Raw genomic sequence first — 26,375 nt, forward strand, 5'->3', positions numbered from 1 at the left:
TTGAGCATGTTTGGGACTGGATGAAGCGTTGTCTCACGCGGTCTGCACGTCCAGCACGAACGCTGGTCCAACTGAGGCGCCAGGTGGAAATGGCATGGCAAGCCGTTCCACAGGACTACATCCAGCATCTCTACGATCGTCTCCATGGGAGAATAGCAGCCTGCATTGCTGCGAAAGGTGGATATACACTGTACTAGTGCCGACATTGTGCATGCTCTGTTGCCTGTGTCTATGTGCCTGTGGTTCTGTCAGAGTGATCATGTGATGTATCTGTCCCCAGGAATGTGTCAATAAAGTTTCCCCTTCCTGGGACAATGAATTCACGGTGTTCTTATTTCAATTTCCAGGAGTGTATTAATTGTTGTGACTTGGCAAGACAGCCAAGCCACTATGAGATAGCCGAAAGGCACGCGTTTAAGCTCACGCAGACTGGCGTGAGCTCTGGAACAGTTAAAGGAGTTGAGTCTAGTAAAAAAAGTACGTAGCTTCTGGACTACTTAACTTTAGTCCATAATTGGTGAACATCGGTCAGACTGTACATGCATAACAAGATAAATAGCAAATGATAATGGCGCCTTGCAAGGTCGTAGCAAATGACGTAGCTGAAGGCTATACTAACTATCGTCTCGCCAAATGAGAGCGTATTTTGTCAGTGAACCATCGCTAGCAAAGTCGGCTGTACAACTGGGGCGAGTGCTAGGAAGTCTCTGCCGTCTGGCGGCGCTCGGTCTGCAATCACTGATAGTGGCGACACGCGGGTCCGACGTATACTAACGGACCGCGACCGATTTAAAGGCTACCACCTAGCATGTGTGGTGTCTGGCGGTGACACCACATTAATATTTTTCAATAAAAAACAACAATAAAAACTTAGATGTAGGCTTTATTCATTGCAGTAAGCCTCATTTGTCTTATATATTCCAGTACAGAGAAAAAAACCTGAATTTGAGCAATATTTTCGTCCGTCACCCTATCGTTCCTTAAATTCAGCGTGTTGCTGATTCTACAACACATCTGAGTATTTTTTAGTTTCTCTTCCTTTAGCCATTCTGCAACCATACTTCACCTAAAACTTATGTCTATAGTGCATATTGCGAGAACGACACACAGAGAGTCCGCTGGAGTGGTTCGAAATGCTCCAGTTTGTCTCACAAGCACGAAACTCTGCTCTCGGCTCACAGCGGTTCTATGTCGCTCGCTGCCGAGTCGGTATACATATGCAGGGTGTTACAAAAAGGTACGGCCAACTTTCAGGAATCATTCCTCACACACAAATAAAGAAAAGATGTTACGTGGACATGTGTCCGGAAACGCTTAATTTCCATGTTAGAGCTCATTTTAGTTTCGTCAGTATGTACTGTACTTCCTCGATTCACCGCCAGTTGGCCCAATTGAAGGAAGGTAATGTTGACTTCGGTGCTTGTGTTGACATGCGACTCATTGCTCTACAGTACTAGCATCAAGCACATCAGTACGTAGCATCAACAGGTTAGTGTTCATCATGAACGTGGTTTTGCAGTCAGTGCAATGTTTACAAATGCGAAGTTCGCAGATGCCCATTTGGTGTATGGATTAGCACGGGGCAATAGCCGTGGCGCGGTACGTTTGTATCGAGACAGATTTCCAGAACGAAGGTGTCCCGACAGGACGACGTTCGAAGCAATTGATCGGCGTCTTAGGGAGCACGGAACATTCCAGCCTATGACTCGCGACTGAGGAAGACCTAGAACGACGACACCTGCAATGGACGAGGCAATTTTTCGTGCAGTTGACGATAACCCTAATGTCAGCGTCAGAGAAGTTGCTACTGTACAAGGTAACGTTGACCACGTCACTGTATGGAGAGTGCTACGGGAGAACCAATTGTTTCCGTACCATGTACAGCGTGTGCAGGCACTATCAGCAGCTGATTGGCCTCCAAGGGGACCTTTCTGCGAATGGTTCATCCAACAAAGTGTCAATCCTCAGTTCAGTGCAAATGTTCTCTTTACGGATGAGGCTTCATTCCAACGTGATCAAATTGTAAATATTCACAATCGACATGTGTGGGCTGACGAGAATCCGCACGTAATTGTGCAATCACGTCATCAACACAGATTTTCTGGGAACGTTTGGGCAGGCATTGTTGGTGATGTCTTGGTTGGGCCCCATGTTCTTCCACCTACGCTCAATGGAGCACGTTATCATGATTTCATACGGGATACTCTACCTGTGCTGCTAGAACATGTGCCTTTACAAGTACGACACAACATGTGGATCATGAATGATGGAGCTCATGCACATTTCAGTCGAAGTGTTCGGACGCTTCTCAACAACAGTTTCGGTGACCGATGGATTGGTAGAGGCGGACCAATTCCATGGCCTCCACACTCTCCTGACCTCAACCCTCTTGACTTTCATTTATGGGGGCATTTGAAAGCTCTTGTCTACGCAACCCCGGTACCAAACGTAGAGACTCTTCGTGCTCGTATTGTGGACGGCTGTGATACAATACGCCATTCTCCATGGCTGCATCAGTGCATCAGGGATTCCATGCGACGGAGGGCGGATGCATGTATCCTCGCTAACGGAGGACATTTTGAACATTTCCTATAACAAAGTGTTTGAAGTCACGCTGGTACGTTCTGTTGCTGTGTGTTTCCATTCCATGATAAATGTGATTTGAAGAGAAGTAATAAAATGAGCTCTAACATGGAAAGTAAGCGTTTCTCGACACATCTCCACATAACATATTTTCTTTCTTTGTGTGTGAGGAATGTTTCCTGAAAGTTTGGCCGTACCTTTTTGTAACGCACTGTATACACTTATTGGCCTGGCGTACGTTTGGGCCAGCCTTTGGAAACCATTACTTCCACCTCCGAGTTCCCAAACGTGCATTGTGAACGTAATGGCACGCCATCCGGAGAGAAGTGGAAAGCGCGAGCCGTCAGCTATCTGTCCTTCCGGCTGGAACCCCAGGAGACCAGGACGGGATGCGGCCCCGGTGAAAGTAAATGTTTATGTGCCAGTGCTGATTAACGAGTCGGCAGGAAGGAACCGGGAGAGACGTGGAAAGGGAAGGAAGGAAAGAAGATTGCGCGCAGGACACAACACTCTCGTTTTCGATCTGACTCAGCATTTGCGCCTCACTTTCGCTCACACGAAACACGCAGCACATGTGTACCCACACTGCTTCTCGAGGTGTGCAGACGGAAGATGAAACGCGGTATCAAATATACAACACACTACTGTACTACTAAAGACGGCCATCGAAATACCATAGCCGGCCGAAGTGGCCGTGCGGTTAAAGGCGCTGCAGTCTGGAACCGCAAGACCGCTACGGTCGCAGGTTCGAATCCTGCCTCGGGCATGGATGTTTGTGATGTCCTTAGGTTAGTTAGGTTTAACTAGTTCTAAGTTCTAGGGGACTAATGACCTCAGCAGTTGAGTCCCATAGTGCTCAGAGCCATTTTTTTTTGAAATACCATAGACAACATGAGTCAGGATATTTTTCGTCATCCGAGTTCAGCCGGAGTCAGTATCCCTTGGTGTACACGCCTGCAAAAGAGAGCTAAGCACGCACCAATCCCCCTTTCAATTATCGAACAAAAGAAAGGATGGCTTCATAGTGTTTAGTGTATCTGGGATTGTAAAACAGTTAAGATCCTCAGACGCCAGGAAGGCATCTGGCCCAGACGGTATCCCCGTAAGATTTTATGTCGACTATGCTACAAATATAGCACCATTCTTATCCATCATCTATCAGAGATCATTGGAACAGCGGAAAGTTCCACGGGACTGGAAGAAGGCCCAGGTCATAGCAATCTATAAAAAGGGTAGAAAATCGGATGCACATAATTACCGGCCAATTTCACTGACATCGATTTGTTGTAGAATCATGGAACATATTTTGTGTTCAGACATAATTATCTTTCTAGACTCTGAGAAACTCATCTCCAGAAACCAGCACGGTTTTAGGAAACAGCGGTCATGCGAGACATAGCTGGCCCTCTTTTTGCATGATATACAACAGGCTCTAGGTACCGGCTCCCAGTTTGATGGCATATTTCTCGACTTTCGAAAGGAGTTCGACTCCGTTCCGCACTATCGCTTGCTGCAAAAAGTGCGCGATTACAGTCTATCCGATGACATATGCGGTTGGATAGAAAGTTTTCTAACAGACAGGGAGCAGTATGTCGTCCTGAACGGGTTGACTTCAACAGAAACAAGCGAAAGTTCAGGTGTGCCCCAGGGCAGCGTAATAATTCTTCAAATGGCTCTGAACACTGTGGGACTTCAACATCTGAGGTCATCAGTCCCCTATAACAGAACTACTTAAACCTAACTAACCGAAGGACATCACACACATCCATGCTCGAGGCAGGATTCGAACCTCCGACCGTAGCGGTTGCGCCGCTCCAGACCGAAACGCCTAGAACCGCTCGGCCACTCCAGCCGACCAGCGTAATAGGTCCTCTGCTTTACATAAACGACCTAGTTGAGGGTATTGACAGCGGCCTGGGACTGTTTGCCGCTGTAGTCTACAGGAAAGTAGTATCGTACGAAAGTTGTGAACAAGTCAATGAGGATTTGCAGAAAATAAATGCGTGGTGTAATGACTGGCAGTTATCTCTCAATATTAGTAAGTGTAACCTAGTGCGTATAACAAGCCGAAAATCCCCATTAATGTACGAGTACAAAATAAATGCCCAGTGTTTGGAAGCGGTAACATCTGTCAAGTATCTGGGTGTGACTATTCGAAATGATCTCAAATGGAATGATCATATTACACAAGTAACGGGTAAGGCGAACTCTAGATTGCGGTTTATTGGTAGAATCCCGAAGCGATGCAGTCCTTCAACAAAGGAAATAGCTTACAATACGTTAGTTCGTCCAGTCTTGGAGTATTGTTCGTCTGTGTGGGACCCTTACCAGTTGGGTCTGATTCAAGAGATTGAGAAGGTCCAAAGAAGAGCGGCAAGGTTCGTGACTGGTACATTTAGCCATCGCGAGAGCGTTACAAATCTCATAGAAAGTTTGAAGTGGGTCACACTTGCAGATAGACGACGCCCTAAACGGAAGGGGCTGCTCACTAAATTCCGAAATCCGATCTTCACCGAGGATGTAGAGCATGTATTGTTACCACCAACTTTCAAATCGCGCAATGATCACCATTCAAAGATAAGGGAAATAAGAGCTCGTACTGAGGAGTTCAGACTGTCGTTTTTCCCTAGCGCGATCCGCGAGTGGAACAGAGGAGGGGGGAGAGGGGAATATCACTTTGGCGCGAATTGTGCCCTCCGCCACACACCGCTTGATGGCTAGTGTAGTATATATGCAGACGTAGTTGTAAAAGTGTGCTCTCTGCTATTCTGCCAAACGAATAGTTGTGGCTAGCTTAAAGTCTTACACAAGTACTGTGCGAAGCTTACGACCGATGGTAACTATCGCTTGAAGTAACAGAAATCTTAACAATATACTGAAAGAACTGCTTCAGCATTGTACGGCCAACGGACTTGCCGCAGTGGTAACACCGGTTCCCGCCAGATCAACAAAGTTAAGCACTGTCGGTCTGGACTAGCAGCTGGATGCGTGACCATCCGGTCTGTCCAGCACTGTTGACAAGCGGGGTGCACTCAGCCCTTGTGAGGCCAACTGAAGAGCTACTTGAATGAGAAGTAGCGGTTCCGGTCCCGTAAACTGACATACGGCCAGGAGGGCGGTGTGCTGACCACGTGCCCCTCCATATCCGCATCCAGTGACGTCTGTGGGCTGATGATGACACGGCGGCCGGTCGGTGCCGTTAGGCCTTCATGGCCTGTTCGGTCGGAATTTTAGGTATAGTTACAGTATAGTACAGAAGAAAGTAAGAAAAATACGCAATGAGACGAACAGATACAACTTATCGACGCAAATGACAACAACCCACAGGAGTCGCCACGATTTATGAACGTCCCCTGGACGATACAAATGTCGGGTCACGGTTTTAATGGGATGTGTGGTCACCACGGACGGCGATGCCTGCAATGCAACGTACTCCGACACTGACCACAAGGGGGGCAAGCACTTCTTGCAGAAGGGCGTTCCATTACTCCACCAGCGCGGTTGGCAACTGCTGGAAGGAAATTGGTGACCGAATGCACTTCTGAAAAAGATGCACACGGTGTGGAGCACAGTATCACAGTAACGTTGAGCGGTGCGAATAAAGTGTTCGAAGATTTGGAGATCTTAACGTATATGCAGCATTATGCCTCCCCACACCATAATATCCATACTGCCAAATGCTCACATTCGACAATGTTCCTGGGTGAATAGACCGGTAGTACACCCGTGGATATTTTGAAGTCATGTGATATCTCCATTGACAAAAGATTCCAGATTAGTCACCCATTCAGATTTTCAGGAAGGTACTGACAACGGAGATTGGGAGAGAAAAATTGGAAAAAAACTAAGGAAAGGGAAACTTCCTATGAATTGGGGCGAGAAACGTCAATAAGCCTAAATGTAGTAGAAAACCTAAAACATGCGGAAAGGGGAATTGCGAATCTCGGAACTCGATAAAGTATGCTTCAGGGAAGTAATTGGAAAGAAAATAGAGATGAAATATGAAGAGACATTAACAGCACCAAGAAATTGTATTGAGAGAGCAAGATACACTTTGAACAGGAAGGTAGGACAAAGATTGAGTTGCTCTGAACAGCAATAACATTCTCGTCAGAATCGAAACCAAATCAAGTTAGCAAAATTAATTCTGGAGTTTATGCAAAATTCACAAGCTGAAGATGGTGAGTTAGAATATATGAGGGCATTGATGAGTTACTCATTGAGTAAATGAAGGTGAGAATCTCAATCATGGCAAACAGAAACGCTATGATAGAGAAAGGCAGAATCGTAGGAGAATACGGCTCGATGACGTGGATGAGAGAGGAAAAGAGTCCTTGAGTCCAGCATGAATTGCCATTAGTAATAGTATGCCGTTTAAAACATCAGCCGGCCGCTGTAGCCGAGCTTTTCTAGGTGCTTCAGTCCGGAACCACGCGACCGCTACGGTCGCAGGTTCGTAGTTCTAAGTTCTAGGGGACTGATGACTTCAGATGTTAAGTCCCGTAGTGCTCAGAGCCATTTGAATCATTTTTTTAGAACATCACAAGAAGAGGAGGAATTCATGGGAAAGGCCAGGAAGAACAGTTATGTGCCAGCTGTAGTGCATCATTACATCATAATTAGGCACAGACTAGTAACTTAGATATTGGATTCCAGGAGGAGATTCAGAGTGTGAACATAGCCTAGTAATGAAAAAAAGCGTAAGCTAGAGCTTCAGAAAATCGTCAGGTAGACTTAACGCACAAGGAAGTGGAATACTGAACTGCTGAAGCACAATGATTTTCATTCGAGTTTCTCCGAGGCAGTAGACAGTGCGATAGCGTTTAGTGGAACAGATAGTTCAGGAGACACTTCTAGAAAAGATACACAGAAGATGAGCAAAATACATCTCTAAGGAAGATAACTGCGAAATAATAGTGGGCATCAGAAGATCGGCGAAAAAAGACAATATAAAAATGTCCAGGGAAAGGAAAAACATAAAGAAAAAAGAGATCCAGTGGGAACCGTCAGAACACAAAGGAAAGTAAGATACCATACCGAATGAAACATAATTTCATTCATGCTCTGTAACAAGCCACTGGAAATCTAGAGCCCCTTACGGTAAAGTGCTCAGAAAATTGCCTGAAAAACCAATACTTTGTCAACAGAGTTCGGGTACCCCGCGTACATAACAGATAGTTGAGAATGGTGGTTATACGTTTTATTGTGAGAGGAGGAGATTCGTACAGAGGGGAAATTGTGAAGTGCTGCATCAAACCAGTCAGAAAGGTAATGCAACCCCGCCTCCCTCCTCCCCCCCCCCCCAAAAAAAAAAGAAAAAAGTCCTAGATAAGGGAAGTAAAGAGTGATATTTTTATAAGTGAATTGTTTATTTGGAAAGACGGAAACGTTTTTTGAAACTTGTGCTACATGCCAGGGATCTGCTTGTCCCTTCAAATGGTTCAAATGGCTCTGAGCACTATGGAACTTAACTGCTGAGGTCATCAGTCCCCTGGAACTTAGAACTACTTAAACCTAACTAACCTAAGGACATCACACACATCCATGCCCGAGGCAGGATCCTAACCTGCGACCGTAGCGGTCTCGCGGTTCCAGACTGTAGCACCTAGAACCGCTCGGCCACTTCGGCCGGCTGCTTGTCCCTCATTCTTTAGAATTCCTTTTCTGCAAAGGAGCGCAGTATGGTGTGTGGAATGCCACATGTAGTTCTCGATTGCTTTCTTTCTTTCTTTCGCACATAAACATCTGCATAAGTTTCCCTTCAAATGAGTGCACAGCACAATGCCGCTCTCTCCGGTACACATATTCTTCGCTTGACCGGGATAGGGAAATGGATTCTCAGCGAAGGAAAACAAAGGAGATGATGAGCGTCAGCTGCACCCGTGAGACCACTACACGGCGGGAAGTTCGCTCTCCCGGAATTCCCGACCCGTAGCCGAGAATGAGGATCATTAACCAGAACCTCAACAGATCTGTCCCACGACTCGGTAGCTGGAATAAGGAAACGAGGGTACGAAGCCGTACATACCACGCACTGCTTGATCCACAAACGTCTGCATCGGATGATATCGCCCCAGATGAAGGAAGAATCTGCGCAGTTCAATACTACTTTGTGTAATCAGCGCCAGAACTCCACAGAAATGCTGTAAGACTCGTATGGATGAAGTCGTTTTGCATCGCGAGCAGATTTGCTGTTTAAAATCCGAGAAGAGGCGTTCCTGGAGGTATCAGAGAATATACATTGTCCAAAACACACCTATTTTTACGACTATATAAATTTTAGGAAATATTAGATACGAAATAAGCCAATATTTATTAACGTCTTTGCTGTTTCCTTCCTTTGAATTTATTAAATGTATACAGCGAGCCTCAGAATGACTTTTTAACACCTAAACGAGTAACATCCTGAAAGCGTTAAACAGCAACAATTATCTGTTACACTCATGTAACCTGAAAATAAGTCCATGACCGAAGAAAACTGTAATCCATTCCTCAATCTGAAACGAGGACTGATAGCACAAATCATCCATGTAATATATTATAACATAAAACATGTCGAGACAAGGCCTTGGGAGTAGGCAACATTCCATTAGAACTACTGATAGCCTTGGGAGAGCAAGCCATGACAAAACTCTGCCATCTGGTGAGCAAGACGTACCGCTACGGTCGCAGGTTCGAATCCTGCCTCGGGCATGGATGTTTGTGATATCCTTAGGTTAGTTAGGTTTAACTAGTTCTAAGTTCTAGGGGACTAATGACCTCAGCAGTTGAGTCCCATAGTGCTCAGAGCCATTTGAACCATTTGAACCATCAATCGAGAAAACAGGAAGAAGTTGTGTAGAACTATGAAAAAAATAAGCAAAATATACCAACTGAGTAGTCCATGCGCAACATAGGTAACATCATGGAGAGTGTGAGCACTGGAGCGCCATGGTCCCGTGGTTAGCGTGAGCAACTGCGGAATGAGAGGTCCTTGGTTCAAGTCTTCCCTCGACTGAAAAGTTCAGTTTTTTATGTTCAGACAATTATTATTTGTCCGTCCGTCCGATGCGATCACTTTTTTGGGAGTGATTATCACATCCACAAGAAAACCTAAATCGGGCAAGGCAGAAGAATCTCTTTATCCCATTCGCCAAGTGTACATGTTAGGTGGGTCGACAACATATTCCTGTCATGTGACGCACATGCCGTCACCAGTGTAGTATAGAATATATCAGACATGTTTTCCTGTGGAGGAATCGGCTGACCTATGACCTTGCTATCAAATGTTTTCTACTAATCGCACGGTTTTGCAGTGTGATCGCAAAACACAGACACTAAACTTATTACAGTGAACAGAGACGTCAATGAACGAACGGACAGATCATAACTTTGCGAAAATATAGCAAGTAAACTTTTCACTCGAGGGAGGACTTGAACCAAGGACCTAGCATTACGCAGCTGCTCACGCTAACCACGGGACCATGGCGCTCCTGAGCTCACACTCTCCTTGATGTTGCATATCTTGTTCATGGACTACTCAGTTTGTAGATTTTGCTTATTTTTTTCATAGTTCCACACAACTTCTTCCTGTTTTCTCGATTGATCTGTGTTCAGTTTTTCAAGGCCTATCCACTGTGCCAACTTATAACTAAATCTGAGGGGGGTACAATGAGGAGGTTCCCTTGTCAGTATTCGCCGCGATATCAATATCGAGATCGGACTGGAGTCTCAGGTCACCGCATATCTTCGGCGAGTTGGCTTCCCGCGCGCCGCGAGGCGACTGAACGAGGAAGAGGGGGGTTGCTAGGAGTTAACTCTGGACAGTGCGTGAGGAGCGACGTCGGTGTCGGAGGGCAAGGACGCTTGGTCCGTGGGCCCCGCGAAAGTAGTCGGTTGGGGACGCAACGCCGTGGGCTGGAAGATCCTAGTGTGGAGGGCCGGTGTCCCGATGGCGATCGTGTGGTCATTAAAGGGTTGACAAGTGATTTATTCAAAATGGTTCAAATAGCTCTGGGCACTATGGGACTTAACATCTGAGATCATCAGTCGCCTAGAACCACTTAAACCTAACTAACCTAAGGACATCCATGCCCGAGGCAGGATTCGAACCTGCGACCGTAGCAGTTGTTCGGTTCCGGACTGAAACGCGTAGAACCGCTCGGCCACAGCTACCGGCGAAGTGATTTATTGGTTCTGCCCTTGGATTCCAACGAAGAATTACAGTAAGTTTGGTGTATGACGTGAACATAAGAATTCTAAAAAGGTGCACTTTGATGGTGCGAATATCAGACTTGTGAGTGGGGCAAACTTTGCTTCGGTACTGCAGTGCCGGCCGGGGTGGCCGAGCGGTTCTAGGCGCTACAGTCTGGAACCGCGCGACCGATACGGTCGCAGGTTCGAATCCTGCCTCGGGCATGGATGTGTGTGATGTCCTTAGGTTAGTTAGGTTTCAGTAGTTCTAAGTTCTAGGGGACTGATGACCTCAGAAGTTAAGTCCTATAGTGCTCAGAGCCATTTTTTGGTACTGCAGTCTCCAGTTAGAGCGCTGCTTGAGAAGAGGGCGTTGATATCGGCATTGTCATCTCTATAGCTGCTTTAAAGTAAATGACTGTTTTGGATCGAAGGTGGATCCAAGTGAGGCACCGAATCACTGCTTATCTTATTAAGAAACCTAAGTCGACTACCAGCGTGTTAAACTGTTATATACAGTTACAGTATAACGAGTAACTGACTCTCTGGTAGTGTCCACGAGTGAACTTCGGAGGTACAGTTAAATGTTTGTAGTAAGGGAAAGATTGACTGTGGAGCTTTTCAGTCGGACGCTGATGAATCGGGTTAGTTGCAGTTCACTTCTTATGGTATTTTAGGGTTCTATTGTCGTGGCGAAATCACAGATAGTATTTTCATAATTTAGCTTGGGACGTTATTCTGTGGTTTGGTGTGGCCTTTCCAAGAGTTTAAAGTCCCAAATACTTTCTTACTGCCTTGCTGAGGTTGCCTTGCAACAGTTGTTTTGTCTCTTCTCTTGTCTACCCCACCGTATTGCTGTTTCGTGAGGTGCGGTATAGTCGAAGTGTTCAGTAGTACCGTATCTACTCCCTCGCCCGTTTTAAGATTTGTGAGCCGCAACCACATCGACGTATAATCCAGTATGCAATTTTTGTAAGTTGATTGCTCTCTGTTAACGTTTTGTACATCGTGGAATATCTTTCCCGTGCCGTATGTGATACTGAAGGAGAGCACGGTGCACAACAGCGCATGACCACTACGAAATCAAAAGATATGTTTTGTATACTTTAACGGATGTAACCACTAAGCTTAGGAATTGATTTGTGTTTTTCGATTTATTTTGGAAGGAAAAGATTTACATACCTGGTTGATTATAGCATCTATGCGTAATTGTCATAATTCGGGGGGTGTAGTATGCACCACATGCAGGGAGGTTTATGGTGTAAAGTGTTTAAAAGGAAGGGAAATATTTTGTGATACTGTGCGCATCGTAGAGACTACAGAGTTTGAATGTAAGTTATAGTAACCAGATTTTATTGCTTTAAGTTGTTGTTTTAATTAAAATTTTGTGATCAATATTTTATTGCCTTTAGAGATCACAGGTGATACCTAGCAAAATTTGGGTGTTGCCATGTGGGGTTATAATATTTTATTTAACCTTGCGTTATGCAATTTGTATTTTTTTCCTTTGTTTAAAAGGGGATTTAGAGTTTTAAGCGTTGTAAATTGGTTTTGAGAGCTGTTCTTTGATCTGTTAAAATAGTTCTTCAGGAACTTTCATGAGGAAACTATATTGTTGATCTTTCTGTTCAAGATAACGAATGTTCACTTACTATTTTAAAATCAAGTTAATAAAGTTGTAAAATTTTAAAGGTAAAAACACTTTCATTAGAGAAACGGTGCCTGCACGTACTCCCCACAACTTCCACGTATTCAACATTTTGGCCTTCTTGCGCTGCCTGTTTTCCCCGGCGTCTATGCCAGCTAACGGCTGCGGTACCATGTCAAATTCCAATTCCAAAGAAATCAGGCGCTGACAGATGTGAAAATTACCGAACTATCAGTTTAATAAGTCACTGTACAAAATACTAACACGAATTCTTTACACACGAATGGAAAAATGGTAGAAACTGACCTCGGGAAAGATCAGTTTGGATTCTGTAGAAATGTTGGAACACGCGAGGCGATACTGACCCTATGGCTTATCTTAGAAGATAGACTAACGAAAGGCAAACCTACGTTTCTTGCATTTGTAGACTTACAACTTTTGATAGGGTTGACTGGAATACTCTCTTTCAAATTCTGAAGGTGGCAGGGGTAAAATACAGGGAGCGAAAGGCTATTTACAATTTGTACAGAAACCAGATGGCAGTTATAAGAGTCAAGGGGGGGGGGGGGGGCATGAAAGGGAAGCAGTGGTTGCGAAGGGAGTGAGATATGGTTGTAGCCTGTCCCAGATGTTAGTCAATCTGTATATTGAGAAAGCAATAAAGAAAGCAAAGGAAAAAATTTGGAGTAGGAATTAAAATTCATGGAGAAGAAATAAAAGCTTTGAGGTTTGCCGATGACATTGTAATTCTGTCAGAGACAGCAAAGGACCTGGAAGAGCAATTGAACGGAATGGACAGTCTCTTGAAAGGAGAATATAACGCGAACATCAACAAAAGCAAAACCAGGATAATGGAATGCAGCCAAATTAAATCAGGTGATGCTGAGGAAATTAGATTAGGAAATGAGACACTTAAAGTAGTAGATGAGTTTTGCTATTTGGGGAGCAAAATAACTGATGGTGGTCGAAGTAGAGATGATATAAAATATAGACTGGCTATGGGAAGAAAAGCCTTTCTGAAGAAGAGAAATTTTTTAACATCGAGTATAGATTTAAGTGTCAGGATCTGTTTCCTGAAAGTATTTGTGTGGAGTGTAGTCACGTATGGAAGTGAAGCATGATCGATGAGTAGTTTAGAGAAGAAGAGAATAGCTTTCGAAATGTGGTGCTGCAGAAGAATGCTGAAGATTAGATGGGTAGATCACTTAGCTAATGAGGAGGTACTGAACAGAACTGGAGAGAAGAGTAATTTGTGGCACAACTTGACTAGAAGACACATTCTGCGGCATCAAGGAATCACCAGTTTAATACTGGAGGGAAGCGTGGAGGATAAAAATGGCAGGGGAGACCAAGAGATGAATACACTAAGCAGATTCAGAAGGATGTAGGTTGCAGTTGTTACTAGGAGATGAAGTTTGCACAGAATAAAGTAGCATGGAGAGCTGCAACAAACCACTCTGTACTGAAGATCACAACAACGTAGAAAAGTAAAACATCCCATTTCCTGTATGAAGAGGTTGAAAAAACCAGCCAACCAGTTTGAGACCAAAGTTTTATATAGCCCTTGACCTATGTTTCGACATTTAGAAAAAATGTCTTCTTCAGGAGGAGTGGGCCTTGTTACAGCACATGGTGGTAAGTTACATTAACTGAAGCCGAGCGTAACGTAATTTACCACCGTGTATCGTAACAATTACCACTCCGTCTGAAGATATTTTTATAAACATCGAAACCTACGTCAAGGACTATATAAGCCTTTGATTTGCTACTGGCTGGCTGATTTCTTAAATCTCTTCAAATTTATACAGTTGCTGAATCGTGGCCACGTTTAAGACTTTTCCTGTATTCTTATTTCTCTCTGCTATAAATTCGTACAAGCGTTTATACGCTTTTACGTGTTTTGTCCCTAAAAGAGTTAAAACCTTCGTTGGTAATGCATTACCAGAGGCATCAGACGCTGCATTAGTATCTTCTGATATCTACTGTCGCAGCCGAAGAAAATGTAACATCTCCCTCACTGCCGCACATTCAGTTGATGGTGAGAACATCACGAGGCGGCAGAGATGTCTCTCGTGATTAAATCGAATTCGCGTCGTTGTCACTAAGTTTTCTGCTGTAAGATGGAAGATCAGGTACTATTGCGACATAGTGTCTCCCTTTAAATTTGTGAGATCGATGAAAGTTTTTGTTCTATCGCGCCCTGACTAGTCCTTATGGTACATAGGCGATCGTCAGGTGTCACTTCATAATACAGGGTGACTCAAAAGAACGGCAAATTTTGGAATGGTGATTGATGAATGAGCACAATTACATAGTACCGAGTACGGCGTTATTGAATGTCAGGCAGACGAGCTCCCCCTCGATACACACTCCACACTCGTCACAATCGTTAGTTCACTGACGTCAGACATCCGTCGTGGTTGGCCGCTGATTTACACACAAGTACAAAATGTGCACGCCCTTTGATTAGTCGATTTTGACCAGAAATTTATTCGTGTAAAACGTGCTTTAAAGCAGATTCTCGGATCAGTTATCCTACAAACGCCTGTCACAACACGAAAGATATTTGTGACACCTGCAATATTTTTTAAATTTCTTGCTTAATATGATCGCTGTAACGCCCTAAGTTCCTGATCATCTTTTTGACTGGTAATATAAAGGGCTATAATACGTTTCTTAGTCTGTTAAGCCTATGTCTAGTATAGACCTACACAGCTGATTTATGAGGCGATATGACACATTGCCGGTAAAACTATACCTAGCAGAATAAAAACATAAATCTGATGCATACTGCAATACTTTAACACCTGGACAAAACATCAGATGTGGGTTTCATGTAAATATATTGAACAGCAGCGGCGACAAAATCGAGCCTTATTATAACCTTTTGTTTATTCTCCCTGGCCATACTGTTTCAGTTTACCATATAAATTTTAATTAGGACGTAGGCTAGTGTCCATAAAATAATTACTACGCTATTGCAGCCAAGCACTGTCAAAACAAACAGTCCACAAACCCTACTTACACACATCACATTATTACAATGGAAGTATATTAGAAACACACCACCTGTATAAAACTGTAATCTCATTACTTCAACCTGTCAACCCCTTCTATTTGCATTTAAGATTTTATTAGACAGAAATCTCCTTAAGGTTCAGAAGCGCATGAAGTGAGAGCCACCTTTCATTTTTGTTTTTCAAGATTTGATTGAAGTGGAGTAGACAGAAGCGATTTATTGATCCTCATGACAATGCGGTTAACAGCTCTTTCTAACTTTAGACTTAAAATCCTTTGAAATATACACTGATCATCCAGGACTTTAAGACCACCTCCCTAATAACTTGTGTGTCCACCTTTGACACGGATACCAACGGCGAAGTGTCGAGGCATGGAAGCAGTGAGGCCTTCGTAGGTCGCTGGAGGGAGTTGGCATCACATCTGCACACACAAGTTACCCAATTCTCGTAAATTCCTGGTAGGGGGGCGATGAGCTCTGACACCACGGTAAATCACATCCCAGATGTGTTCGATTGGGATCATCTCTGATGAGTTGGGGAGCCAGCACATCAAATGGAACTCGCCAGTGTGTTCCTCGAATCATTCCATCACACTCTTGGCCTTGTGACATCGCGCATTATCCTGCTGAAAAATACCACTGCCGTTGGGAAACAAGATCGTCATGAAGTGGTGTACACGGAGTGAAAGCAGTGTACGACAGTCCTTGGCCGTCATGGTACCTTGCACGAGCTCTATTGGATAAATCGATACCCACGTGGATGTTCCCCAGAGCATAATGGAGCCGCCGCCACTTTGTCTCTGTCCAACAGTACAGATGTCAAGCAGCTGTTCCTCTGGAATACGACGGATTCCTGCTCTCCCAACGGCATGATCAAACAGGTATATGGCTTCATCAAATCATGCAACGCTCTACCATTGTGCCAACGTCCAGTGCCGATGATCACGTGTAAATATCAGTCGTAGTTGCTGATGTCGTGATGTTCACATTGGCACATCCGTGGGTCGTCGGCTGCACAGGCCCACCGTTAGGAGTGTTCGGTGAGTCCCCGCATTCATGTCTGATATTAGTTCCACCACAGTTCGCCCCCCGTCCTGTTTTACCAGTCTGCCCAGCCAACGACGTATGGCATCTGTAATGAGGGGTGGTCGACCAGCCCCACGATGTCTGGACATTGTTTCACTTTGGTTTCACCATGTGTTGAAGGCACTCACCACAGCACTCCTAGAAGACACAACAGGTCGTACAGATTCCGAAATACTTGTGCCGAGCATAGGGGCCATCACAATCGGCCCTCGGTCAAACTCAGATTGCTTGCTTTCCCTATTCTATATACACGGACAGCACGCTCGCACCGTGGGTGTGTCTGACTAGCCGTCATTCCTCACTAGGTGGCGCTGCTATGGCCTGTACGGGGTTGTATAGATCGAAGGTTGGTGCTCATAATATTCTGGCTGATCAGTGTACACAGTTAATATTCCTACTGAAACGTCACTAACATGAAAAATGTGTCAGCCAAGGAAATTTCGTTAACAGCCCGTTCTAAGTGTATAATTGTTCTACTGTAGTTTGTAATGTTCATATCATCCACAAACAAAACAAAATTATCATGCGGTAATTCTATTGTTGAAACATCTCTAATACATTCAAGAAAAATGCAAGATTCCTAAAATGAAACGTTCGGAGACACCATCTGTGCTTACTTCTCATTTGATGAAGAGTAGTGGCGTAATACAAGACCCTTTCTGATTGAGACCTTTTGTTTCCTGTTAGATGTAATTTGAATCAATGCCTTCTCTGTGCTATAGAAATGGAGATACTATCGAAGACAGTGCTGCCAAAGCAGACTTACGAAACACAGCCTTCCGAAATGCCTTCACAAAAGAAGACGAAGTAAATATTCCAGAATTCGAATCGAGAACAGCTGCCAACATGAGTAACGTAGAAGTAAATATCCTCGGAGTAGTGAAGCAATTTAAATCACTTAATAAAAGCAAGTCTTCTGGTCCAGACTGAATACCAATTAGGTTCCTTTCGGAGTATGCTGACGCATTAGGTCCATACTTAACAATCATATACAACCGTTCACTCGACGAAAGATCCGTGCCCAAAGACTGGAACGTTGCACAGGTCATACCAATATTCAAGAAAGATTGTAGGAGTAATCCACTAAATTACAGGCCCATATCGTTAACGTCGATATGCAGTAGGATTTTGGAACATACATTGTGTTCGAACATTATGAATTACCTCGAAGAAAACGGTCTATTGACACACAGTCAACATGGGTTTAGAAAACATCGTTCCTGTGAAACACAACTAGCTCTTTATTCACATGAAGGGTTGAGTGCTACTGGCAAGGGATTTCAGATCGATTCCGTATTTCTGGATTTCCGGAAGGCTTTTGACGCTGTACACACAAGCGGCTCGTAGTGAAATTGCGTGCTTATGGAATATCGTCTCAGTTATGTGACTGGATTTGTAATTACCTGCTAGAGTGGTCACAGTTCGCAGTAGTCTACGGAAAGTCATCGAGTAAAACAGAAGTGATTTCTAGCGTTCCCCAAGGTAGTGTTATAGGCCCTTTGCTGTTCCTCTTCTGTATAAACGATTTGGGAGACAATCTGAGCAGCCGTCTTCGGTTGTTTGCAGATGACGCTGTCGTTTAATGACTAATAAAGTCATCAGAAGATAAAAAAACTACAAAACGATTTAAAAAAGATATGTGAATGGTGCGAAAAGTGGCAGTTGACCCTAAATAACGAAAAGTGGGAGGTCATCCACATGAGTACTAAAAGGAACTCGTTAAACGTCGGTTACACCATAAACCAGTCTAATCTAAAAGACGTAAATTCAACTAAATAGCTAGGTTTTACACTCACGAACAACTTAAATTGGAAGGAAAACATAGAAAATGTTGTGGAAAAGGCTAAACAAAGACTGCGTTTTACTGGCAGGACACTTAGAAAATGTAGCAGACCTACTAAGGAGACTGCCTACTCTACGCCTGTCCGTCCTCATTTAGAATACTGCTGCGCAGTGTGGGATCCTTACCAGATAGGACTGACGGAGTACATCGAAAAAGTTCAAAGAAAGGCAGCACGTTTTGCATTATCGCGAAGTATGGGAGAGAGTGTCACAGAAATGATACAGGATTTGGGCTGGACGTCGTTGCGACGGAATCTTTTCACGAACTTCCAATCACCAACTTTCTCCTCCGAATGCGAAAATATTTTGTTGACACCGACCTACATAGGGAGGAACGATCACCACGATAAAATAAGGGAAATCAGAGCTCGTACGGAAAGATATAGGTGTTTACTCTTTCCGCGCGCTGTACGAGACTGGACTAATAGAAAATTGTGAAGGTGGTTCGATGAACCCTCTGCCAGGCACTTAAATGTGATTTGCAGAGTATCCATGTAGATGTAGATGTAAATGTAGATGAACCATTTCGCAGAATTTCCTGTGGTTCGATAATTTGATTTACCAGTGATTTATCCAGTGAAATAATTTTGACAGATCACTCATTTTTTCTGACAGTCTGTTGTTTATCGTGTCTAATTAAATTATTGCATTTCTACTGTCTGCATTAACAGCTTTCACAACATCAAAACACTTCAGAAATTTAATTTTTGACTTTATCATTACATTATTTGTAGTTATATGCTTATACGGTAACCTGTCTAAAGTTGTCGATAATGCAGGGAAAAATTAATTCGACCTGAAGTTTAATGCAATTAATTTATATATTTTGTTATATGTTTCACTAATAATAATATATTTCATGTCTCATAGCTAAGTAATTGGTTTCAAAAATGAATTAAGATGTTACAGTCCTGGAGTAGCAATTTTTAATTTACTTTATTGGTATTTTACCATAACCAACATAATTTTTAAGTTTAAACGTTTTATGACAGTCATTAATACATCAGGGGAAGTGAGGGTCAAATCCTTGTTACTAGAGATACTTGTGAAGAATGGTCAGAGGGGTTATAGGGCAACATTTAATGCGCTTGACAATCACGTCCCGTAAGTCATAAATATAAAGCGTTTGCTGAGGAGTTTTGCTATGCTAGACACGCCTGTTGAAGTATTCATAAACCTATCTATTCCTCTTCATCACTAGTACTGCCAGTCTGCTTTTTCATTATATTCCAAATTGTCTTTATTTGTGGTAATCTGCTTCGTATAGTAAATTTCCTTCATTATCTGGGCTACTTTCTTCAGTATTCTATAATATTTCTTGTAGTAAACAACAGCAAGGTTTCTTGTAATGAGCTGCAATACAAACATCTGGGCTAGCAAGGTTGTATTTGTGTCTTACAGGTTAACAGCTTAATTCCTTCTATAGCTATGACTTTTCGTAGAATTTGGTATAGGCGGTTAGTTTGGAGGGAAATTTTCAAAGAAGGGAGGGTATAATTAATAAGTAAAGGTATTATACTTTGGTTTTGTAGGCACGGTAAACACATGTCAAATTCTAATCCTTACACAGTTTCTAAAGTACTCAATTTTTGGTTTATTTTCTACCCTCATGAACTCAAATTAAGAAGATTTTTCATCCTCCTCAGCATTGATACTTGATATTAGTACTAGAATGTCATTGTCTAAGCCACAAACAGATATTTTGTAATACAATTTTGTTCAGTATACTCATCTACAAAGATATTGTATTATCATCGGCTGTTTTGCAGAAGTTAGCTATCCAAGTTATTGTCCCACTTTATAAGCAAAATTATATTACGGAACTCATGTGTTTCCTTGTTCACTTTGCAGAATTCGCTTGATAATGGCTTAGTGCAGATATGGATCTATCGTAGGTATAAAGTAGTACAAAAAAAATTCGTCATTATTGTGGCATCAAACAGAGAGAAAACTTGTCTTAATAAACTATGTGCTGAATGGTGTAAATACCACGTTCAGTGTCTCAGTGATGTGAACGAGTACTTTCTTAATGAAACGGATTTTTTTGTTTATAGACATAATTTGTGAGAAACATGACCTAAGTCTAACTAGTTTCTGACGTGGTTTTTGCATTTTCGGATATACGATTTTTGACTATGTTACGTAAGTCTTGAAACGTATGCTCTGTATTTTTGGCAAGTACTTAAAATATGGTAGTACCTGTATTGTGCATGAGGGTAAATTTGCTTTTCTGCCCTTTAGGATGATTTGAAAATGGCACCCATCGAGTTTATAGAAAAAAGAGAAATTTGCAACTTTGGACTGGTTTATCGTTGTACAGAGTACATTTTGTTATAGTGGTCTTATTCAATACACAACTGGATCCGTTCATTGTTGAACCAACCGGAAACGCAACCGATAATAAAGACCCCATGGGTAAAATAACTCCTGTATTCGAACACACACAGTGTGTAGTAGTATAGAACGTTTGGATTGTTTTGAAATTTTCCTTATGTGTGTGATTACCTTTGAATCTGCTACAAGAGCGTCCTGCACGTTAGTTCCAAGTTCACCATTCTCCACTTGACGGAAGTCATCAGTCAGTCACGCTTTGCGCAGTCCATTCTCTGGCCCTGCCACCGAAACTCGTTAGGCTCGCTCTGGTGGCACTCAAAGGCTGGCGCTGCGCTCGACAGAGGCCTCCGATGAGCTCCACTTGTTAAACCGGGACGCGCTTTATGGTAGACAGGCGATGCGGTGGAGCTACTCCTAGGAGCAACTGGTGCCAGATACCTTCATGGTAACGAGCAGCAATAAATTTCGGCGATATAATGGTTGAAATGAGTCGTGGTATTGGCTACTCCGAAAACTTTGTCGACCTATGGCGTGGCTGCCCAGCCACCTGGCAAAATTTTTTGGTTGGTTGATTGGTTTGGGGTAAGGGACCAAAGAGCGAGGTTATCGGTCCGATAGGATTAGGGAAGGATGGGGAAGGAAACCGGCCGTGCCCTTTCGCAGGAACCATCCCGGCATGCGCCTGAAGCGATTTAGGGAACTCACAGAAAACTTAGATCAGAATGGCTGAACGCGGGTTTGAACCGTCGTCCTCCTGAATGTGAGTCCAGTGTGCTGACCACTGCGCCATCTCGCTCGGTAAAATTTTTTGGAATGATACCTTGTTGAGAAGTGGGGTCCATCTGTTTCTGATATATTTATTTCTATTCTCGTGTTTGTCTTTGCGCCATCTGTTGCGTTGTAATCAAGGATACACGGGTTGAACGGTTGATTCTGTGCCCCACAGTGAGGAGGTGGTTCTGGATGGTATGGTTTCTTCAGTAGTGAAGAGCCACGTGATTTGTTTTGTGGCCGCACCATCAGAGCCACCAAGAAACCAAGGCTTTGCATTTCGGGTATGACGCCAAGCACTTTAGGTTACGCCTGAAACTACGACCATATACAGGACTATGGCAATGGTCTTGTACCTTCAGTGCCTGTTTAGTGAAATGACCAGTCTAATGAGCAAACACTATGGACTGAGAAAAAAATCGAAGAAAGACGAAAGTAATGAGGAGCAGCAGATGTAGGATTAGCTATGAATTTGACATCAAACTTGGAGACCATGAAGTAGACGAAGTAATGGAGTTCTGCTATTTTGAAAGCAAAACAGCACATGAATGCCCAAGTAAAGACGACATAACAAGCAGACTAGCGTAGGAGAGAGTTCTGACCAGAAGTCTACTAGTATCAAATGTCGGCATTAATTTGCGAAAGAAGCTTCTGATAATACATTTGTAGAATACAGCATTGTGAGGAAGTTTATCATGGACTGTGGGAAAATTGGAAAACTTCTCTTCACTGGAGATCAGGGGACCAGAATACAACCACTGTAGACCCCTAAAGAGATGACTTGACGTGAAGCTGGTGACTGGAACACGATGGTACAAGCTGACTCAAAAACGAACATAAAATAAACACTTGGAGGATGCTATATCCGACAATGGATTAAGATAGTCTGAAAAAGAAGAATAAGAAGAGCAGCATATTTCCAGAATGAGATTTTCACTCTGTAGCGGAGTGTGCGCTATCATGAAACTTCCTGGCAGATTAAAACTGTGTGCCGGACCGAGACTCGAACTCGGGACCTTTGCCTTTGGCGGGCAAGTGCTCTACCAACTGAGCTACCCAAGCACGACGGAGGCGAGGTACAGGCAGAAGTGGAGCTGTGAGGACGGGGCGTGAGTCGTGCTTGGGTAGCTCAGTTGGTAGAGCACTTGCCCGCGAAAGGCAAAGGTCCCGAGTTCGAGTCTCGGTCCGGCACACAGGTTTAATCAGCCAGGAAGTTTCAAGAGCAGCATAATTTAAAATGTTGCACGTAAAAATGAGAATAATGAAAGTAAGTGATTCAGTAATAATATACAAAATATTGGATTTAAGGCCACTCACGTATACAGTTTTGAAGATGCTGTGGCATAATGAAACTGACCCAATAGCATTAAACCACAGTCGTAAAAGCTCTGAGCACAACGGAACACAGATATAAAATATTTTGGAACACTGTTCCAGGAAAACAGCGACATACTCGTATACTAATATTATGATTTACTTAGTAAACACAGTCGTGGTCGCATATAAGTTGTTAATTTTTATTTTTGGATGACAAGTTTTTATCTTCTAAAGAGGCCATTATCATATCTACATTCTTTGACGACCCTGGGAGTCGCTGGGGTGGAGCGGGCCCATCCGTACCGGCGTGGAGATCACGCCAGCATGCACGAACCTGCTCCATCCCAGCGACTCCCAGGGTCATCAAAGAATGTAGATATGATAATGGCCTCTTTAGAAGATAAAAACTTGTCATCTAAAAATAAAAATTAACAACTTATATGCGACCACGACTGTTTTATTAAATAAGTTAAAACACATATGTGTGCCTCATAAAATCTACTGTGAATGCATAAATAGCTTGCTTGTAACCAAAGTACTCTCTCAGTGTTATGCTTTTTCAATTTAGAAGCTGCAGACCTCGAAAAACTGAAAACTTCCCAACCAGAGTCCCTCCATTATCAAATAAGCACGAAAAACAAAAGATCCTAAGCGGTAACATCTCAAGAAAAATGTATACAAAACATTCTCATCGCACCAAACACTCCCCTGAAAATAGCTGCCTCATATCATCTACCCGAAAATATGCAAACATGTCCCAGCAAACACAATAATAGTAAAAAGGCGAAGACTACGTTTTATCTTATGCGTCACATTAAAAATGACTTATCTAACACCCAGTGGTAGTAAAATTTGCTGTTGATAGAAAACTATTCAGTGGTTGAAAGGCAACGCGAGAATACGTAGCCAACTGAGAAGGAAACAGTAACAGCAGATAGCATCAATTTTAATGGTAATTAAAAAGTTGTTTTGAATTCTACATGAACACCGTACAGCAAGAGGTTAACTAACATGTTTGAAGTATTAACGGGAAGCAAGAAGTACTAGCATCCAAGCCACCACCGAAAGCTAACATCTAAACATACGCAATGACTTTATACTACGAACAGAAGCTAGAACGATAAAAAATGAAAGCACAGTAAAGCTGTACTTCAACATGTAAGAACAACAAACAACAGTCTAAGGTATGTGCTAAGAATACTAGGTATTTGTATAGCTTAAACTACCATAAATTTGGTGTAGAAGTATGCACATCAGATAACTACCAATCGGACTATTAGAACTCTAAGAGGTTTATCTGGGAATAGCCAGCAGATGCTGGCATTCGTGCACGTGAATAAAAGACAGTCAGCTTGGCTCTGATCGAACAAGCAATACAAACACATGACTCACAAACAAAAAATGTATGTGGGAATACTACGCATTGTAGTAACAGCACAAAATTAAAGGAAGAGTAATACATTGCATTTATTCTAAATCTTATGAGTCATATGAGTACGGACACAAAATCCCCACTTCATATAAACTGACAGTATAAGGTGTTTGCCGTGAGCTAAGTAGCCACAAATGTGACGAACTAAAAGCAAAAAAATATCGTATGTCAGTATCGGCCTGGAAACCCCATCCTGGGAAATTCGGTCGCCTGGAACAAGTCCTATTCGACGACACTTCGTCGACTTGCGCACCGACGAAGGTGAGGTGAAATGGCTAGGACAACAAAAACATCCAGACCCCGAGTGAAGAAAATCGTCGACCCGGCTGGAAAATTATATCTAGAGGCAGCGATAAGAGTCTAGTAACTAAAATTTCACACAGCTTTTTTATTTTCTCTTTTCAATTATTTTCTTTTAAAGTAATAATTTTCCGATCTACTTGATGCATTTCGAAAAAAAATAACAAAAAAACAAATGAAGAAATGTTTTCTGAAACTTCCTTGAACCGAATTCAAACTTACAAATACGAATACTTTCGTCAAATTATTGACACCTATAAACGGTTATAAATGAAACTGCTTTCCGCAGAACGTTTACTAGGAACGGAATGATACTGCTTCATGGCCCATATACCCTTTGTACAAATGTCTTCATTGGTTGGTAATATGAAAATGCGAACTTCGTTGTTCTCGTGCTCATCACGGCGAAGCCAGGAACATATGCTTGTATACCATTCGAAATACACTCCTGGAAATGGAAAAAAGAACACATTGACACCGGTGTGTCAGACCCACCATACTTGCTCCGGACACTGCGAGAGGGCTGTACAAGCAATGATCACACGCACGGCACAGCGGACACACCAGGAACCGCGGTGTTGGCCGTCGAATGGCGCTAGCTGCGCAGCATTTGTGCACCGCCGCCGTCAGTGTCAGCCAGTTTGCCGTGGCATACGGAGCTCCATCGCAGTCTTTAACACTGGTAGCATGCCGCGACAGCGTGGACGTGAACCGCATGTGCAGTTGACGGACTTTGAGCGAGGGCGTATAGTGGGCATGCGGAAGGCCGGGTGGACGTACCGCCGAATTGCTCAACACGTGGGGCGTGAGGTCTCCACAGTACATCGATATTGTCGCCAGTGGTCGGCGGAAGGTGCACGTGCCCGTCGACCTGGGACCGGACCGCAGCGGCGCACGGATGCACGCCAAGACCGTAGGATCCTACGCAGTGCCGTAGGGGACCGCACCGCCACTTCCCAGCAAATTAGGGACACTGTTGCTCCTGGGGTATCGGCGAGGACCATTCGCAACCGTCTCCATGAAGCTGGGCTACGGTCCCGCACACCGTTAGGCCGTCTTCCGCTCACGCCCCAACATCGTGCAGCCCGCCTCCAGTGGTGTCGCGACAGGCGTGAATGGAGGGACGAATGGAGACGTGTCGTCTTCAGCGATGAGAGTCGCTTCTGCCTTGGTGCCAATGATGGTCGTATGCGTGTTTGGCGCCGTGCAGGTGAGCGCCACAATCAGGACTGCATACGACCGAGGCACACAGGGCCAACACCCGGCATCATGGTGTGGGGAGCGATCTCCTACACTGGCCGTACACCACTGGTGATCGTCGAGGGGACACTGAATAGTGCACGGTACATCCAAACCGTCATCGAACCCATCGTTCTACCATTCCTAGACCGGCAAGGGAACTTGCTGTTCCAACAGGACAATGCACGTCCGCATGTATCCCGTGCCACCCAACGTGCTCTAGAAGGTGTAAGTCAACTACCCTGGCCAGCAAGATCTCCGGATCTGTCCCCCATTGAGCATGTTTGGGACTGGATGAAGCGTCGTCTCACGCGGTCTGCACGTCCAGCACGAACGCTGGTCCAACTGAGGCGCCAGGTGGAAATGGCATGGCAAGCCGTTCCACAGGACTACATCCAGCATCTCTACGATCGTCTCCATGGGAGAATAGCAGCCTGCATTGCTGCGAAAGGTGGATATACACTGTACTAGTGCCGACATTGTGCATGCTCTGTTGCCTGTGTCTACGTGCCTGTGGTTCTGTCAGTGTGATCATGTGATGTATCTGACCCCAGGAATGTGTCAATAAAGTTTCCCCTTCCTGGGACAATGAATTCACGGTGTTCTTATTTCAATTTCCAGGAGTGTATTAA

The 26,375-nt window shown here is 43.7% G+C and overlaps 1 non-coding gene across 1 annotated transcript; it reads right to left on the reverse strand.

Annotated features, from left to right (window-relative positions):
* Positions 1-22,443: 22,443 nt before the first annotated feature.
* On the reverse strand, positions 22,444-22,518 carry Trnaw-cca. The gene has a single exon. It is a non-coding gene; the product is annotated as a tRNA-Trp (tRNA).
* Positions 22,519-26,375: the final 3,857 nt, after the last annotated feature.

Source organism: Schistocerca americana, chromosome 4, assembly GCF_021461395.2.
Source record: "Schistocerca americana isolate TAMUIC-IGC-003095 chromosome 4, iqSchAmer2.1, whole genome shotgun sequence".
NCBI classification, from domain to species: domain Eukaryota; kingdom Metazoa; phylum Arthropoda; class Insecta; order Orthoptera; family Acrididae; genus Schistocerca; species Schistocerca americana.